This window comes from Thunnus thynnus, chromosome 11 (assembly GCF_963924715.1).
Source record: "Thunnus thynnus chromosome 11, fThuThy2.1, whole genome shotgun sequence".
NCBI classification, from domain to species: domain Eukaryota; kingdom Metazoa; phylum Chordata; class Actinopteri; order Scombriformes; family Scombridae; genus Thunnus; species Thunnus thynnus.
Genome location: NC_089527.1, coordinates 5990699 through 5997503, shown reverse-complemented (window position 1 = coordinate 5997503; position 6805 = coordinate 5990699).

Sequence of the window (6805 nt, the reverse complement as noted above, 5' to 3'; positions counted from 1 at the left end):
CCAGACTGTCTTTGCTACAGACTGAAATATCTTAATACCAATTGAATGGTGTCCCATTGAATTTTTGTACCAACATGACAAATACCACTTACATTTCTTCTTGCGCCAGCATGAGGTTGACATATTTGGTTTTGAGTGAAATGTCTCAACAACTATTGGATGGATTACCATGAAATTTGGTACAGATGTTCATGCCCCCCTCAGGCTGAATTGTCTTAACTTTAGTGATAATCTGACTTGTCATCCAGCACCGTCATCAGGGCAAAGCTTTGGTCTATGACAAAATACTTGCAAAACTAATGATATTCCCTTTTAGCCTGAGGTGAATTTTGTGTTCAATGCCAGTCTGCAACTGTTAGCTTACTATCATGCTAAAGTAAGATGGTGAATGTGGTTAACATTATCTGCTAAACATCAGCATGTTACCATTGTGAGCTCAAAGCTACTCTGTGAACTTAGTGTAGCTGTTGACTTTTAGCTGTGTTCAAAAATATATGCTAAATATATTTAGAATTTTGCTGATTATAAAGAGGAATATACTAATAAAATAGTTTCCCATAGTAGCATTATCATTAAAGGAGACCTATTATGCCTTTGTGGTTATTTATATACTGTTATGATTTGGGATATATATGTTAAACATGGTCAAAGTTCCAAAACTTGACGTTAATGTATGTAGAAATGCTCCCTGCAGTACAAAAGCAAAAGGCTTCAACAAACTCTGAACAATTCGTTTGCAAAGTTTTTTGCTATCTTGCAGATGAGTTGACATCAGATCGTCACAGATGTTCTATAGCCTGGGTTGCTAAGGTTGTTGCTAACGTTTTTCCATGTGTTTGTGTTGTTCACTCTCATATTGCGGATCAGATTCTGGTTTAAACAAGTACAGTTGTATTTAAGAGGGTGACATTTCTAGTAAAGCATGAGAAAAATAAGTGAAATCATGGTTTGTTTACATAGCCTCCCAAGTGTGATGCAGCTTCCTGAAGCTGACCAATCAGAACAGAGTGGGCTCATCAGGAGGCGGGGCCTTAAAGAGACAGGAGCTTAAACAGCCTGTTTCAGACAGAGGCTGAACTGATGGGCTGCATAAAGAGCCAGTATATGATAAATAAGGATTTTTTTGAACTGTGAATCATGCAAAGCTACTCTAGTGGAGTCCCAGAATAAAAATATAGAGCTGGAAATGAGCATAATAGGTAACCTTTAAAAGGCATTCATTGTATGTCGAACATTTATTCTTTAAGACTCAGACAATCCAGTGCTGAACTTAAACCTACATGACTGTCATTGGAAATAGCTCCGCTGTGTTAGTGCTGCGCCGGGGTTCTGTCACATCTCTGCTGTGGTTACAACGTCCTCAAACAGCCAGACTTTGTTATTTTGTTCACTTTTGTTCAGGCTTCAAATATGCCTGGCAAATTGTCTGTATCTCTCTCCTTTCACTTTCACATTAGAGGCAATATTTTTCTCCGAAGTGAGAGACCCACTTTAAGATAACATATCAATTAACTTAGAATGCAAGAGAAAACTATCTTTTCCCCCCTCTGAGCTCTCCCGTTCAACTGGCTGGTCTGACTTTATAGTTTATATTCCAGGTGTATTCAGCAAGTTAAATGACTTTTCATGTACAGGTGAAGACAATACATGTGTAAGTGGGAAAGCCAGTCGTTTCCCTCCATCATACATCCATCAAAATGCAGTTTGGGTGATTGCCAAGTGTTGCCATTGCAGCTCCCTTAACAATGGCAATAATGGGATGAAGTGTTTTATAATAAGCACAATGCTTTGGGACAAACGATGCAGGATCAAACCCCTAGAATAGACTATAGACTCTGCAATATATACATTGGGGATTAAAGTCTTACTAAAAATTTGGCATTTTCCTCCCTCACTCCTCATCTTTGGCTACTCTGCATTGTGCAAACAGGCTTCCAGAATTAGCCTGAAGAACTCGCCTTTGAGATCACAGAGAATAGCTGATCCACAGTACTAGAGCACTGCCTGTAGATCAGCCCTCTAATTCCTTGATGTTTTAAGGATAAAGGCTACTGATCAGATCAGCACATTTACTGGCAAAGTTTTGAAACAGACTGTCCCAGTGGTGTTTTTGTATTGTTTGGTTTAAGCTCAGCTTTATGAGGAACTGTGTACACAGAAACCAACTTAGAAAGTGCAGCGAAGGTCAGGAAGCTTAGATCTGTTTCTGCTGGTGAAACAATACTCCCTCTTCTGGTTTAAAACAACAGAGGGTGAAAAGGATTACCTTGTCTCATACCACACTAAGAATAGAGGGAAACATCTGTAAAGTAGGAAAAGGAGAAGTTGAATTCAGCTGTGAGGAAGAAGAAGGTCTCTCTGTTTATTACAAAACATCTACTGGGTCAGCGACTGTAACTCCGTCCAGCAGAACAGCGTTATGACAGCCGGTGAATTGAAATAATTAAATTCACATTAGTGACGGCACATTAATATGTACCTTCATTAAAGTTGGGCTGGTTTTTATTTCCATGCCATTTGATCCATCACACATGGGATTACAAGTCACAGCTATGAACTGTTAGGTAACACGTGTTTGCACGTTTGTATGTGCAAGCTTATGAATAAATTGTGCACTTGAATAGCTGAAGAAGGATGAGAAACACTACAGGTTTAAGTTTCTTTCTCTTTCTCTGAGTAATTTAAATGTTTCATATGTGAATAGCCAACTCAGTCTTCTTGCATTCGTCCGTTTTTAAATAATCTGTTTTTATTTATTTTAATTTACCAAACGATATATCGTGTGGTTTCCAGTAAAGGAAGCCAATAGAAAACAATATGAATCTAATTTGTTACACCATTGAGTTGGTACACTAAACAAATCTGTTTTTCTTCTTCCAGAATGATCCAATTTCAACACTGAGTGGTAAAACACCAGATCTAAAACACTTCTTAGAGAAATTAAATATTAACACAATTCTCTGCACTATCATATATTGTATATTTGTGCACACGCAAGGAAATCTAATAGTGCTGTTTTGCACTGATTCAATCACTAAAGGCCTGAACCCCAAACTACTGTAATAATAAAATGCAGGATCGATATGCAGTATAACAGTCTAAAGTTTGGACACTTTTCAGTCAAGCAGATGGGAACGTGGTGCTGTAGATATTTATATAAGTTTACATAGTTTAACTTAAGTGACACTTATTAACAGAATCAATCCAGAAATTATTACATTTTGTCTTTTATGGACTTATGGTTTGAATCCTTTTGAATGTAATATGACTCTAAATCAGTAAAATGCACTTTTTAAAAGTTTTCAAGAACTAAAAATTGCTTTAAATTAATTTAATTAGCATTAAGCCAAAATTAGAAACACTATTTAATCTCTTATTATTAACAGACACCAGTTGTCAGAAGAAATTCCAGTTTGGCAACGTATTTAATTTAAAGTATATGACAGACAAAGACAGATTTGAGGCTGTTGTTATCACTTGTTACTATTGCACACAAATTTTTGTCTTAATTGTACTATTTTGTTCGAGAATCTCCTTCAGATTAGAAGCATTTGTAAATCTTCTGTCTCTCTCTGTGAGGTCGCTCACACTTATTGTGAAAGTTTTGTTTTTCTTCTTTGAGCGTACTTCGTAATTAGCCGCACTTCAGCAATTAAACAAAAAAAGAGCTGCGGAGCGGGGGTATATGTGAGGGCATTTCGCCGGGTCATATTTCCCAACAGACAAACAGGAAAAAAATAAGCAAGAAAGCGAGATAAAAAGGAAAAGCGAGCAGAGAGATGGAATTTCTTGTCATCCATCCTTCTCAAGAATTGCTATTTCAACTCTCTCTCTCTCTCTCTTTCTCCCTCTCCCTCTCTCTCTCTTTCTCCCTCTGTGTCACTTTTCAGCAGCTATTGTTCTCAGTGGGGTGATTTTTCTTTTTCCTCTTCAGACACGATAAAGGAGTGCACAGTCATATCCCTCGCACAGCTTCAGCAAAACAAAGACTCACAGTGAAAAATGAGAGGCAGTTTCCAAACACACACACACATCGACACACACACACACACACACACACACACACACACCTTCCACCGCTTGCTGAGACTAATATGGAGGTCAAGCAGTTGATAGCTGCGCTGCTTAAATCAAATATGATGTTTATTTTCAGTTTTTATCTCTTCAAATTCCCTAACTCTTGTGAGGTTTTTTTTTTTTTTTGCCCCGAGGCCTCTCCCATGAATATAAAAGCACCTCAGAGATTCATTTCTTCCTGACATCAGGCTTTGAAATCTGGACCAGATCATGTGTAATTCAATAGAAGAGCTGCAAAATAAATCACCTGATCTGTTTTCTCTATAAAGTTCACATCTGTATACATGACATGTGCTGTATATTTACTTGTGTTTTGCCTGTAACACCTCTGTGGAATCGTATTAATGTCTCGCGCTACAAGATCCATCTCTGCACAATCAAGATAAAAAAGGAACTATTTCCGTTCTCATCAAAGCAACAAAATAGGGGGGAATGAAGAGGCCATTCAGAGATTTGCCTGCAAATGACCAGAGACGGGCAATTCAGAAATTCCCTCCAGACAGTGATTGGACAGATATGACACATCTATTTATGAGATGTCTGTAATAATTTTGGGATCTTTACTCTGAGCGGATCTCGTCAGCATCCGAAAATGGTATCCCTTCCCACAGTGGACGGTGTAATGATGGGTAATGGAGGCAGCAGCCGAGCCTGTTTATCGGCTGTCATTTCCTGCTAAGGCTCTCTATCACTACCTTTTTTTTTCTGTATTCTCCAGGGATTACATAGGAGATGAGATGAAATGGCCCCGTATTTGTCCTCTCCTCCTTGTCTGTCAGTCTGCATGCCCACTCCCATCTTTAATTTCTTATCTCTCCTTCTCAATGTCTCACATTTTCAAGAGCAATGAAGATTTTTTTTTTTTTTTTTTTTAAATTGGCACTTCATTGCCACTTCCTTTACTCCCTCACTACACTTTAATCATTCACCACACATACACAGAGTCTTTTAAGGAACACAGCATGTTGAACCTGTCAAAACACCCCCACACAGAGGCAGATCAATGGAGTTTAAATGAAGCAATAACTTAGCATGGATATTAAAACGGATACTTTAGCTCAAATTTGAACAAGACTAAGCATCTACATGCTAGTGACTCTGTGAGGCTGCACTTTCAGCTACTGTTAGCATACTTACATACTCACATTGATAATGCTAACAAGCAGGTTATGTTTGCCATCTCAGTTAAACATGCTAGCATTTGCTAAATAGCACTAAACACAAAGAACAACTGAGGCTGATGGGAATGCCTTTTGCTTTGTAGGAATTTATTCATATACTAAGTGTTATTTTGACTTCATGATGGCACTACAGTAGGGATGTGCAGAGGGCCCAGTATTTGTATTTGTATCTGTATTTGTTGAGGCAGCAAAATTATTTGTATTTGTATTTGAATAAAAGTGGACAGAGGTTTAAAAATCCTGTTTTTGTTTTTATTATGCTTTTAATTTTAGAAAATTAAAGTGTTACACTAAGTGTTCATGTACTGTTCCCTTGGGAGCACTTCGTATGTGTCAGTAGCTCAGCTTTATCTCTGGGGAACACCCCCAACTCCAGGAGTGATGTCCAAATTAGGAAATGTGCGTCATGTAGCAGGTGGATGTGACTCCCCTCGTTGAGACCTGCTGATAGACATAACAGTGGAACAGAGGAGAGACACTGACATAGTGATTTGTATTTAACATGTTTGTTTTTTCTTCCCGAAAACAAATAATTTTTAAAATATTTGTGTGAAACAAATGTTCGGTAAAAAAAAACCCCACTATTTGTGCTTTGCCGAATAACGTATTTGTATTCGGCAACACTACAGGAACAATTAGAGGGTCACCACAGTCATCAGGCTTCATCATCAAGGATCCATGAACGTCTGTATCAAATTTAGTGCCGATCTGTACAGTAGATGTGGAGATATGTCACTGGAGAACTGAAAACTGTGACATGCTGGTGGCGCCAGATGAAAGATCAGAGCAACCAAACAATTAGCTGGTTATAGAAAATCAATCAACAACAATTTTGATACTCAGTTTATCATTTCTGTTGTTTAATCAAGCAAAAATGGCAAACATTCTCTGGACCAGCTTCTTAAACTTTAATGATTTTCTGCTTTTCTGTGTTATTTAATCTGTTAAATTGTACATCTTTGGGTTTTGCACTGTTGGTTGGACTCATGGGAACATTTAATAGACTAAATGATTAATTGATTCATCTCAAAATAATCAACAGATTAATCAGTAATGAAAATAATTGTTAGCTGCAACTTTGAATGTTTATACCGAATTTCACGAGAATCAGTTCAATAACTGTCGAGACACGGTGGCGGTAGAGCAAAAGTCAGATGATCATCAAATGAATCAAAAGGGCTTTGATGATCCCCCTGAAAAAGTGGCAGACCGACAAATGTTGCCTTTCCTTGAGACCTGCCATTAGTGTGGCTAATAATTTGGCTTTGATTCCTCTCTCATTTGCTTCACTTTAATCATTCACCACACACACACACACACACACACACACACACACACACTCTAGGAAACATAGCATATAAAAGCTGTCACCGAACCCCAGGCAGAGGTAGATCAATGGTGTTTAGATGAAGCAATAACTTAAGATGATTTAAAAAGATCACAAGGACAATTTGTGTTGAAACAATCTGTTAAAATGCCTTTGATGATGGCATTCATTTATGGATATTAAAACAGATACTACAGTATAACTTTTAAAACATCTATCC